Below are 13,186 nucleotides of genomic sequence, written 5' to 3' on the forward strand. Positions count from 1 at the left end.
ATTGCACCAGTGGCTTCTACACACCAGGTTAAGCCACATCAAAGAACTCCCATGCTCCTAGACCCAGAAAAATAAAAGAAAATAATTAAACAAAGTAATTGGAAGCGCCTGGCAAGGTCAAAGTACCAGGAAATGTCCTTGAGTAAAAAGAAGCCTGGGACTAAGCTGAGCACATCTAAAATCTCTCATATCCAAAGCCCGTATTTTCCTTGGCACGGGAGATGGAGAACTTGATCCTGACCATTGACAAGGAGGCCAGGAGGCTAAATCCGCCACATGCAGGCTTCCTCCTAATACCCTGACGGGACTTCCGGCTTCTGTAAACTTCTGGGGGAAGTAGGCACACGCCGACTTGGGGAAAGTTGACCAGGGTAAGCCTAGAGGAGGGACAATATTATAAACCGTGTGGAAGGTCCCCTGAGACGTTCACAGACTCAGAGGGAGGAGCGGCAGTGCGGACTTGAAAGCAATCCAGGCGGAGCTGCCAAGAGGCTTAGCCACAAGCGCGGATCCAGCCACAGAGCTGGGGCGAGGCTGCGAGGAGCAAGCCGAGCCATGGCCTGCCGCTCGGTGGTGGGGGAATCTGGCGGCACTGTCCAGGAAGAGCCCCTCTGCCTCCCCGGAAAGCTCCCACCGATGATCCACTGAGATGCTCAGACACGACCCAGAGGCCGGCTGGGCTGATCCCACACGTGGCTGGTGGCCAAGGGACTGGGCCGTCCACACCCAGCCACACACAGGAGGCTCGTCCTATGAGACCCTCCTAGGATCCTCGCTCCTGATGTGTCCTCATTCGGCCTGAGCACTCGCGGCCATCTCACCTCAGGCTGTACCCATCTTGCCTCCTACCCACCCCCACGGTCTCCCGCTGGCTCGAGCCCCTGCCCTCCCCAGGTTACTTCCAGGTCTGTCTCCATCTGGCTGTGCTGCTGTGCTCCCAAGGCCTCCCCAGGGAGCCATCCCTGCAGGGGACATGTGGCATGGTTTTGCTTTGTAGTCGTGATCTTGGAGAGAGACACTATGCCCTAATCTCAAAGACAGTCCCCAAGGCTGTGAATGTCAGGCCCTTACCAGGCCTGGTGGTAGCAACCATTTCAGAGTAGGCACATTCTTTGGGCTCCTTCCAACCACACGCATGAGTAACACTGGGCCTGCCCAGAGTGAAGATCCAGTGGAAGACATCATGTGGATGAATTCAAGCTGGAAAATGATCCCAATGACATGAATATTTCAACCTAAAGTTTGATTTGTACCACAATTATATTTTTTTCTGATTACAAAAGTAATGCAATGGCATTGTAAGGGATTAAAGCACTTGTTTTATATGTATATAATTTTTTTTTTTGAGACGGAGGCTCGCTCTGTCACCCAGGCTGGAGTGCAGTGGCGCAATCTTGGCTCACTGCAAGCTCCACCTCCTGGGTTCACGCCATTCTCCTGCCTCAGCCTCCCGAGTAGCTGGGACTACAGGCGCCCGCCACCATGCCCGGCTAATGTTTTGTATTTTTAGTAGAGATGGGGTTTCACCGTGTTAGCCAGGATGGTCTCAATCTCCTGACCTTGCGATCCACCTGCCTTGGCCTCCCAAAGTGCTGGGATTACAGGCGTGAGCCACCACACCCGGCCTATATGGATATAATTTTTGTAGACTTGTTCTTTCAATATACCTCCAGGAAGAAACACAGCCTAAATGTACATGAATATGTTTCTGGACTTCTTTCTTCTCCTCCTCCTCCTCCTCCTCCTCCCCTCCTCCTCCTCCTCTCCTCCTCCTCCCCTCCTCCTCCCCTCCTCCTCCTCCCCTCCTCCTCCCCTCCTCCTCCTCCTCCTCCTCCCCTCCTCCTCCTCCTCCTCCCCTCCTCCTCCTCCCCTCCTCCTCCTCCTCCCCTCCTCCTCCTCCTCCCCTCCTCCTCCTCCTCCCCTCCTCCTCCTCCTCTCCTCCTCCTCCTCTCCTCCTCCTACCCTCCTCCTCCTCCACTCCTCCTCCTCCTCCCCTCCTCCTCCTACCCTCCTCCTCCTCCTCCTACCCTCCTCCTCCTCCTACCCTCCTCCTCCTCCTCCCCTCCTCCTCCTCCCCTCCTCCTCCTCCCCTCCTCCTCCTCCCCTCCTCCTCCTCCTCCTCTCCTCCTCCTACCCTCCTCCTCCTTCCCTCCTCCTCCTCCTCCCCTCCTCCTCCTACCCTCCTCCTCCTCCTCCTCCCCTCCTCCTCCTCCTCCCCTCCTCCTCCTCCCCTCCTCCTCCTCCCCTCCTCCTCCTCCTCCCCTCCTCCTCCTCCTCCCCTCCTCCTCCTCCTCCCCTCCTCCTCCTCCCCTCCTCCTCCTCCTCTCCTCCTCCTACCCTCCTCCTCCTCCACTCCTCCTCCTCCTCCCCTCCTCCTCCTACCCTCCTCCTCCTCCTCCTCCCCTCCTCCTCCTCCCCTCCTCCTCCTCCCCTCCTCCTCCTCCTCCTCTCCTCCTCCTCCCCTCCTCCTCCTCCCCTCCTCCTCCCCTCCTCCTCCTACCCTCCTCCTCCTCCTCCTCTCCTCCTCCTCCCCTCCTCCTCCTCCTCCTCCCCTCCTCCTCCTCCTCCCCTCCTCCTCCTCCCCTCCTCCTCCTCCCCTCCTCCTCCTCCCCTCCTCCTCCTCCCCTCCTCCTCCTCCTTCTTCTTCCTCCTCCTCTCTCTCTCTGTCTCTCTGTGTCTCTCTCTCTTCTCTGTGTGTGTGTGGATGTGTGTGTACTCACACAACAGAGCTCTGGAGATGCATGCAGCACACGCATGTGTAGATATAACCACTATAAGGACAATATCCTAGGAGCTGAGTGTCCAGGTCACTGTTTGATTTTCCTTTCCTTGTTTCGTTGCAAACTCAGGGTGTCACAGCTGGGCCGTGTGGAGGCTGAGGGATGGGTGAGGACAGATGGGGATGGGCACCCTGCTGTTGTCTGAGGGCCGTCAGCAAGTCTCTCAATTGGTGATACGTATGGACCTGGGTCCTCATGAGAACCATCCGAATCTTTTCTCAGTGATGAAACCCCACCTGTCTCCATGCCATCAGTCTTATTACAGGATGATGGCCAAGGAGCTCATCTGGACTGTCAGGTGAACATGGGGCCCTGCCACATCCCCACCTACCCATAGCTTGGTTTGGGTTCACGGTACCAAAATCATATCCCCAAGTCATAGTATAGGCTCATTGCCAAGGGAGTTTTCTTGTAAACACTCCCTGTCCCTGGGGACCCTTCTGTGACCTAAAGGAGGCATCGCTGGACTAGGTTCCGGGTAATGCAATCACCTAGTGACCCGTGTCCCCAGCCTGTTCTCAGCTCCTTTGCATTTTCCTCAATGTCCTCCCTGCTCGTGCCCTCAGGCCCCTGCTTTTGGGACGTGTGGCCAGCAAGCCCAGTGCAGGAAGTACTGAGCTGCCGACTGCCACTGCACAGAATCACAGGACAGAGCCTCCCAGAGGCAGTAAGTGCAGCGTGGGCTGGAGGAGGCCACCTGCTCCGTTGTGATGAGGGCTGGCCTCTGCTGTGCTTTGATTTATGAGCAATCACGTGTTCACCAAGTACCTACTACTACGTGACCAGTGCGGCAGCCAGCAGGGTCTGCATGACAGTGGCTGCGAGCTCTCCACCCAGACTCCTGCCCTCGTCCATGGGGATGAGGTTGCGGCAGCCTCCATGCAGTTAGCACCTCCTTCCACTCTCCCCCTCCAGCCAGCAGGAGCCACAATGGGCCACAAGGAGGACTCTGCCCTGAAAGTGGCAGATCCCAGCCCAGGAGAACCTGGGTCCCTGGACGGCAGCCTGGGCCTGCACCCCTGACCCGGGCCGGCCCCCAGGAGCTGTCTTGTCAGCAAGCAGCACCCACGTTTTCAGGTTTCAGCAGCTTAGCTTTATCCTGACCGATGCTTGGCACTCAGGACACGCATCTGCTATCCCTGCTCTCCACTCCCCTAAATCGTGAGGACCGGTGTCCTCTCGGTTATAGCCTAAACTACAAGTGTCATCATCGTCTCTGTGCATCAGTGGTCAGGAAGTTTGATTGTAGAATATCAGGATGAAACCTTTCCGCCAGCCTTGTTTTCCCTGGACGTGATGTCTGGAGTCAGAGTTAACAAGTCTCCTGCTTCCTGGCTGGAGGCTGCGGTCTTTATTCCTCAGAGGGGGGCCCAGACCGTTCCACTGTTGACCATTGTGTCTTCGCAGAAAGCTCAGTGGCTCTTTCAGGCTGTGCCCTGCTGTGAATCTCAGCCTCGACTCCAGCCTGGTGCAGGGGTGCAGGGCACAGAGCACACGCCACACAGTCACCGCAGGCCCTGAACCCAGTGGAACCTGCCCTGTGGGGCTGGGGTGTTGCTTAGGACCCGAGACAGCGTCTCCCTCCAATTTCTCCCCTTTGGAAGGGGACTGGCTTTCTTCTGCCTGTCCCACCATGGCATTTGGGAAGCAGATAACCTGTTTTCCAGACAGAAGATGCCACACCCTGTGAAGACACAGACTCTCAGGGAGAGGACCCCAGAGGACAGAGGCAGGGCTGGGAGTGACATGTCCACAGCCAAGGAACACCAAAGACACCAAGCCACCATAGTATGCCAGGAGAGAGGCCTGGAACAGACTCTCCCTCCCACCCTCGGAGGGAGCCTGCCCTGCCGACACTTTGACTTCAAACTTCTGGCTTCCAGGATGACGAGAGCATCAGTTGCCCTCACTTTAAGGTCTCAAGTTCTGTACATTCTGCACATTCCCAGAAAAGGTTTGTCACAGCAGCCTACAGTATTTCAGTTTAGCGTATTCTTCTGTGTTCAGTGCATATTCCCAACACGGTCTAGAACGCCCTTTACTTCACAAGCACAATTCCATAGTAAAACTTAATAATGGTGCTCTGGGCCAGGCCATTTGATCTGGCTGGACTGTGTTCCCTGGCTGTGCCCTGAATGTGTCACCTGCAGCCACACAGGGCACCCTCTCATTCTTGCACTGACCCAGCTCCTAAACAGCAGCTTTCCAGCAGTGGTTCCTGGACTTCCAGAGAGCTTTTCTGCCACAGCGGACGTTGCCATCCTTTTTTTGGCCACCAGGCATCTGAAATCCTTCCCAGTGTTTGGTGAATCCTCCAACTCGTGACACAGGATCTGAACGTAGCTACACTACATTCAGAAAGTGCAGAGGCCGGCACTCGCTTTGCCCACAGGGGCACTCGCACCCATGAGCCTAGCTGCAAGCCCACCCTGCCGGGAAGCTAGTGACTCCCAGAACTCAGACGGCTCAGACACCACCCTGGATGGCCACGCCGTTCCCATGGGCAGAGGTGTCAGCTGGTCTAGCGGCAGCCTCCAGCCTCTAGCCTGAGGTCCCTTCTGTGTGTGCAGCCAGTAGTGCTGGTGGTAGAGACTTCCCTGAGTGGATCCCAGTGTCCTTTTTCCCAGCACCTTTCTCCCTGTGGTAGGCTGGGAAACTCGTTCTCCTCCCCACGCCACCTCCATTCCTTGAGCTAGACAATATATAATTATTTTAATAATCCCTTTAATAATTTAAAGGAATATTTAAATATTCTTTTAACAATTCCTTTTCTGCTTCAATTACCCAGAGCTGTGTTCAGCCACCTCCCACTGAGAACCTTAAGTGGTTCTTTCCTCCATCAGCACATACTCCTGGTTGACATGAAAATGTCAGCAGAGATTTTTCGGCGTGATCTAAAGAATGCGATCTTGGCGGCCATCTACCACACAAGGAGGGCACGTGTGGATTTCCTGGCCTTGCACAGTCGGTGATGAAAGCGGAGTTGCCTAGTGATCAGCTGACTTGTGATCAATTACAATAATGATGGAATTTCAAGGTCAATGTCGTGCTGGTTTTTTTTTTTTTTTTCAAGCTCATCTTTTCTGCTTAAGGAGAAAATGCTAGATAAATGCATCTCCATGTGGGCCTGGACCTCTCCATGTTGCTCTGTCTTGTCTGTGGATGTTTGACAGAGACCGGAAGACCTGCAGACCAGCCTGCCAACACCGTCTGTCAATGGGGGTGCCACTTTCACGGCCCTCCCCTTCCCATCAGCCTTAGCCCAAATCACCCTCCAAAATCGCCAACCATAGGAAACATCTTTAACGTAAACTAATCCCTTCACACTGAAAATGTTTACAATTTAGCTGGGTGCGGTGGCTCACACCTCTAATCCCAGCACTTTGGGAGGCTGAGGCAGGCGGACAGCTTGAGGTCAGGAGTTCAAAACCAGTCTGAGCAACATGATGAAACCCTGTCTCCACAAAAAATTTAAAAAATTAGCTGAACATGGTGGCACATGCCTCTGGTCCCAGCTACTTGGGAGGCTGAGGTGGGTGGATTGCTTGAAGCTGGGAAGTTGAAACTGCAGTGAACCAAGATTGCACCACTGCACTCCAGCCTGGGCAGCAGAGAAGGACCCTGTCTCAAAACAAGCAAACAAAAACCAAAAATGAAATAAAATGCTTGCTGTCGGCCCCCACTTCTTTGCAGAGGTCCAGATGAGGAGCCTCTAATCAAGGTTGTGACTGGGCCACACAGCCACGCCCTTCCCTCGGGGTGAGCCCTTCCCTAGGGGTGAGCCCTTCCCTCGGGGTGAACCTTTCCCTTGGGGTGCACCCTTACCTCGGGGTGAGCACTTCCCTCTGGGTGCAGCCTTTGCTCGGGGTGAGCCCTTCCCTCGGGTTGAGCCTTTCCCTCAGGGTGCGCCCTTCCCACAGGGTGCGCCCTTCCCTAGGGGTGAGCCCTTCCCTCAGGGTGAACCTTTCCCTTGGGGTGCGCCCTTCCCTCAGGGTGAGCACTTCCCTCTGGGTGCAGCCTTCGCTCAGGGTGAGCCCTTCCCTTGGGGTGAACCCTTCCCTCGGGGTGCGGCCTTCACTCAAGGGTGAGCCCTTCCCTCGGGGTGAACCCTTCCCTCGGGGTGCAGCCTTCACTCAAGGGTGAGCCCTCCCCTCGGGGTGAGCCCTTCCCTCGGGGTGAGCCCTTCCCTCTGGGTGAGCCCTTCCCTCTGGGTGCAGCCTTCGCTGGAGGGTGCACCCTCCCCTCGGGGTGCGCCCTGGCACGTGTTGCCTCTCCACTCACTGCTCTTTCTTGGCCGCCTCCTTCCTGGCGAGTCCTTTCCCGCTGTTGCTCACTGTTTGCGGATTTCTGATCACTTGTCTTCCCTCTTGAGCTTGGTGAACAGACCAGGAGGAGGGTACAGGATGACCCCCATGACCCCCTGAACATTTCTAAGACCAAAACCAAAAAGCCCGAGGGGAGAGGACCGGACCCCACTCAGGGCTCGGAAAGCTGACCTGATGCCTGGCGCCCCGCAGTGGCGTGGGGTGGTCTTGCGTGGCTGTGGACCCCTCAACCAGGCAGGCGAGAGCAGGGAGGGAAGTGGGTACAAGTGAGCAAGTGTGTGAGTGTGTGGGAGTATGACTGTTAGTGTGTGTGTGTCTGAGTGTATGTGTGACTGTGTATGTGTGTCTGAGTGTTAGTGTGTGTGTGAGTGCGTGGGAGTTTGTGTGTCTGAGTGTAAGTATGTGTGTCTAAGTATGAGTATATGTGACTGTGTATGTGTGTCTGAGTGTTAGTGTGAGTGTGTCTGCGTGTTAGCATGTGTCTGAGTGTATGTGTCTGAGTATGTGTGACTGTGTATGTGTCTGAGAGTTAGTGTGTGTGTGTCTGAGGGTTAGTGTGTGTGTCTCAGTGTTAGTGTGTGGGAGTGTGTGTGAGTGTGAGTGGGTGTGTGAGTGTTAGTATGTGTCTGAGTGTTAGTGTGGGAGTATGTCTGAGTGTGTGTGTCTGTTAGTGTGTGAGCGTGTGAGTGTGAGTGTGTGCACGCTGGGAAGAGACATGGGCTAAGAATAAAATACTTTCCCAGAGTGTAGCAAATAATAGCAAAGTGCACCCATCAGTTCTCCTGCCTTAAGCAACTATGGGCTTTCACTCTTCAACTTTCTTCTCCCTCTCTCTCTCACACACACACACACACACACACACACACCATGAGAACTCTTCTGAGCTCTCCTGGCAAGGTTGGGCTCCCTGCTTCCCCCATATCCCCTCACTTACACCAAGTTCCGTCCCCCTGACTGGAATGTTTGGGGTGAGAGCCCCTCCTTTGTCCTATTTGCACCAGCGTCAGCTGAGTGTGTTAGGAAGTGTGACCGCCGCCTCTCATGGACCCCGGAACAACCTCCTGTTCGCACAGGGGCCCACTCCTAATCTTCTGGAGTTGGCATCATGGGAGATGACCAAACTCTCCTGCAAAGTCTTGCGCAGTACCGTGATCAATAAAACTAGGAGAGTAAAACAGAACGCTCTGAATTTGGAGCCAGAAAACCTTGATTCAGGTCCTTCATGTGGCCTTGGGCAAATCACTTAACCTTTCTGAGCCTGTACCCTCAACCGTATCTTCCTGTTTCTTAAGATCAATGTGAGGTTTAATGATAAATAACTCTTAAAAGGGCTTTGCATCATGCTTGGGCATTTTGGCTATTCAAGAACCTCACGCTGCATGAAGAAAGATGCATTCTGTGTGACTCTGGAGGCTTTTCGAGCAGAGAGAAACAGCAGGTTCACAGGTAAGAACCAGGAAGGCCATGTGGGCTGGGAAGATGGTGAGGCAGCTTTGAATGCAGCAGTGGTGTGGGGGCACAGGGTAGGGGGAGGTTAGATATGCAACTGACTTCAGAGTTTCCTTCTCAGCTTCCCTGGATGGGAGTTAGTGTTAGGATCATAAGTCAGAATACAATTGGGATCGTAGAAATCTCCCAATTCTAGTCACTCTGTGCTCAGGTACAACTACTTAAGCATGATCATTGTCTCGGTCCAGGACACATCCATTCACACATGCACACACACACGCCATGTGTGCACACATAGGTATATACAAGCATTACATGCACACACCCCCACATGTATATACACATATAGACACACATGCACACACCCACATGTGCATGCACACACCTATAAACAGGCACACACGTGTGAGCACAGGCATAAACATGCATACACTTACGCACACGCATGCATACATGCCCCTTAAACTCACTGCAGAGTCTGAAGAGAGGTTGTTGACTTGGGGAGCAGCACTGTGCGTTTAAATGAGGCAAAAGAAAGTTGACCACCCCCAGCCTGACCAGGAGTTGTGGTTGGCCAGGAAAATAATATTTGGAGCTCATGAATAAAGAAGTCATGATGACTGAGATGGGGGCACTCGTCTCCACCCAAGGCACCTGCCAGGCAGTTGCCGCTACCTCGCCCCTGTGCCCCAGGGCTGTGAGCCCTCCTGGCTGCCAGCAGTGCCTGAACTGAGAACCAACAGGACCTTGGGGCACAGCTCCGTGGCCCTTTCAGTGACCGCCCTCTTCTTCCTCTTGCAGCCCTCGGCTTGTTCCTCCTCCTGCTCACACTTCACCCTTCACCCTGGCTGACCTGCGTGTGCCAAACACGGTTGTGAGCTCCCACAGAATGAGGAGAGGCAGCCCGTTCCGCTGCATCTCCCCAGGGCACCGGCAAGAACAGGCAAAGCCTCGTTGACTGAATTCACGGAGAGCAGAGACTGCACCCAGGCCTCGACCCCAGGACTTCTGTGTTGTGTGAGACGTGCTAGTGATGCCGCTTTAAGCTCTGCTTTGAAAATGGTCCTTTGACAGATTCTGAATGCAAGTGGCCTCCTTACGAGATCCTGCGGAATAACAAGGACAACTTATCACAACTTCCTCATTGTAAAATCCAGCTCAGACTGCAGTTGAAGATCACAAATGCTCTCTGTTTCACTTATGTTTGTGGTGTCTAATACAACAACACAAGCCTAGGTTCCTGTGCGTAGACTTCCTTATTGTTTATTTACCATCCACTTCTTCTGAGCAGGACTGATCGACTTTTCGCTTCTTAGACCCTTGGTGGGTGGCCTAACACTGGGAACGTCCCTGGGAATCAATGGCCTCCCATGCTATTGCCCTAAGAGGAAAAACTATGGACCCATTTCCGGCTCGTGAGTTGGAAGTGGAGGTCTGCTGGCGGCCTTTGTCTCCCTGCCTTCCCCTCCTGTCACTGGCTGGAACATGTGCTTGATGCCTGGCGTTCAGCAGCCCTGTTGAAACTGTGAGGTGACTGGCAGGTGTCAGAAGGAAAGCAAACTGCCTAGTGACGGCAGAGGCTGCATGCACTCCACTGCCCTCTGCTCCACTGTCCACTCACCTCCGCTGGCTCTGTGCCCCAAGGCCCTGGCCTCTATGGCCGGCATCCATGGGCTTCCCTATCCTCTGGCCTCCAGGTGGGTTCAGTCACAGCAGAAGCTGGGAGGGGCAGCTGGAGGTTGGAGAAACATGAGGCTAGTGTCCAGCTCCCTCCCTGGCCGAGCCAGCCGTGGACGTGCTCCTTTCCGGGAAGCCAGCACTCCTTTCCGGTGGTCCTGCTCTGACCACGGCAGCTCGAGCTGAGCACAGAGTGACGGCTACAGCTCCCTCCACATCTGGCCTGGGATGGGAACAGCTCCTGGATGCTTCTTCTTCCTGTGCTGGCATCCCTTAGTCCCTCCCACCTTTTTTTTTTTATATAATAAACCTGCTTTGTTCAATCCTCCTCAACCACCCACTGAAGCAAGCCCTCCTTTCCTTGCCGGGACCCAGAGAGCTGCTGGGAAAGAAAGGGTGGGCGCCCCGCAGTGTGATCAGCACCTGGGCAGATCCCGCCCACCTTCTATGATGAAAGCCCTGGATGGTTTCCTATCCCCACCCTGAGCTCCTCCCCTAACTCCCCAAAACATTGGGAAGATGGGCCTTCTGTCCTGGAAGGGCCAGTCTCCTGGGCGGAGCGCTATGCATAGGAAGGAAAGCCGTGTTACTCAATGGTTCTACTGAACCACTAAGCAGCAGGGGCTCTGGGGGCACCGTGGAGATAGAGAACCCTTAGGAAGGCGATGCTGGATCCTATGGGTCTCAACAGAGGGCCTTACGGGTAGGCCCTGTAGGAGGGACTGGGAGACGCAGGTCCCAGGAACACGTGTGCTGGGCACACGTGAGTACATGCAGGGTCAAAGCTGGCAGGCAGGCGGGTTGAGCCTCTCCGTGCTCCCACGGGGTCTGCATCAGATTTTGCACTTAGCAGGCGAACTTGCTTCCCAGGGCCACTGTAACAACCAACCACGAATGGGAGGCTCAACACAACTGAAACGCGCGTCCTCACAGTCCTGGAGGCCCGAACTCCAAATCCAAGGCGCCAGCAGGGCCACGCTTCCTCCACGGAGCCTCGGGGAGCAGACGGTCTTGAGACGAGACTTGCTCCCGCAACCCTTTCCCAGCTGCAGCTGCCTCTCCGCCATCTCTGCCTCCGTGGCCACGCGGCATCTTCTCCCTGGCATGGGCTGAACCACCGCATCTCGGGCAGGTCTGACGGCGTTTCTATCAGCACAGCCCACAATGATGGTCTTCTCCCTCGCTTCCTGATTTTGTTTGACATCCAACCTCCTCTCAGATGCTGTAAACTATAAGCTGTACCATTGTTTTATGCACTAACAGGGAAGAAAAAAATGCTGGCAACTAAACCATGAGGTCCCTTCAAGAGTAAAATGGAACCTAAGAGGAAGACGGAACCTAGCAGAGATGTCGGGAGGAGAAGCAGCATGCATCTTAGAATTGATAAACACGATACATGACGACAGGTGTTTTGGTTTTTTGTTTGTTTGTTTGTTTGTTTTTGAGACAGTCTCGCTCCCTCTCCAGGCTGGAGTGCAATGGCGTGATTTCAGCTCACTGCAACCTCCACTTTCCGAGTTCAAGCGATTCTCCTGCCTCAGCCTTCCAAGTAGCTGGGATTACAGGCACGTGCCACCACACCCGGCTAATTTTTGTATTTTTATTAGAGATGGGGTTTCACCATGTGACAACAGGCTTTTTAATTAGACACGCCCACCCCCATCGTGAGGTCATCGTTTTCTGCCGGGAGCCTCCTGGGCCCTGCAAGGTTCCGTGTTGTTCCGGCTGTGTTGGACACTGCTGCCAACGGCTTTTGGTTGCTCACGGGACTGGGTGGTGCTAATCCTAAGGACTGTAGGGGGCGGGGGGCGGCATCTGCAGGGGAGAGCACTGGGAGCACGTGGCCCTGCAGGTGTGACCAGGACCCAAAGAGCTCCTGGCATATAGCAACTGCTCAAACCATGTCTGCTCAGGAACAAGCGAGTGATAACTGTCCAAATTCTTCATTTGAGAAATAAGGCACAGATATGGTTTAGCTGGGTCCCCACCCAAATCTCACCTTGAATTATAATAACCCCCACATGTCAAGGGTGGGGCCAGGTGGAGATAATTGAATCAAGGGGTTGGTTCCCCTCACACCGTTCTCATGGTAGGGAATCAGTCTTATGGGATCTAATGGTTTTATAGAGGGGAGTTCCCCTGCACACGCTCTCTTGCTGCCACCATGTAAGATGTGACTTTGCTCCTCCTTTGCCTTCTGCCATGATTGCGAGGCCTCTCCAGACATGTCAATTAAACCTCTTTCCTTTATAAATTACCCAGTCTTGGGTATGTCTTTATTAACATTGTGAGAACAGACTAATACAGGCACCTCGGCCAGAGGGGAAAAGGGCCTCTCCATAGTCACACAGCAAGGATAGCAGATCAAGACCCAGCCTGGTCTCCTGATGCCTCATCCCATGACATCTCCACCACCCCCTGCCCTGGCCTCTCATCTTTCTACCCAGGCTGAGATCACAGCTTCCACCAACAGGAACTGGGGCAGGAGCCGCAGTAGACACTGGAGCTGGCTCCATTGTGACCTCATTCATAACTTTCCTATGAAAGAAATCCAAACTTTACATCCAGAAGAGTTTCAACCCAAAGTGCTGGGTTTGCACTTAGCAGTGGAAGCCTGAATTGGATCCATTCTGTTTTCTGCCGGAAGAGGCTGATGTAAAATTATGTCTACTTTAGGTTTGATACAAAGGTGGGGTTAGAGAATGGGGAGGGAACTGTTGTTTTTCTTCTCACCCCTTTCCGAGTGGGCCCCTTTTTACAATGCGTATCGGTTTTGTGGTCTGTACAGTGCCAATGATAACAGAACCCACTCGGTTGCATTGTGCAGAGTGGAGCTAACATACACTGAGAATTTAGGGTTGTGCCTGGCACAGAGCAAGGCCCATATATGTGCTTGCAATGATAAATAGTAAGGAAGAATGAACCAAAGTGTTCACACGAGGAAGCTCTGACGAG

The 13,186-nt window shown here is 54.1% G+C and overlaps 1 long non-coding RNA gene across 1 annotated transcript; it reads left to right on the top strand.

Moving 5' to 3' along the window:
- Positions 1-5,726: 5,726 nt before the first annotated feature.
- On the top strand, positions 5,727-11,627 carry LOC134810598 (uncharacterized). The gene is made up of 3 exons (XR_010159078.1): positions 5,727-8,551; positions 9,356-11,363; positions 11,495-11,627. It is a non-coding gene; the product is annotated as an uncharacterized LOC134810598 (long non-coding RNA).
- Positions 11,628-13,186: the final 1,559 nt, after the last annotated feature.

The sequence above is a fragment of the Pan troglodytes genome, chromosome 6 (genome assembly GCF_028858775.2).
Source record: "Pan troglodytes isolate AG18354 chromosome 6, NHGRI_mPanTro3-v2.0_pri, whole genome shotgun sequence".
NCBI lineage: Eukaryota > Metazoa > Chordata > Mammalia > Primates > Hominidae > Pan > Pan troglodytes.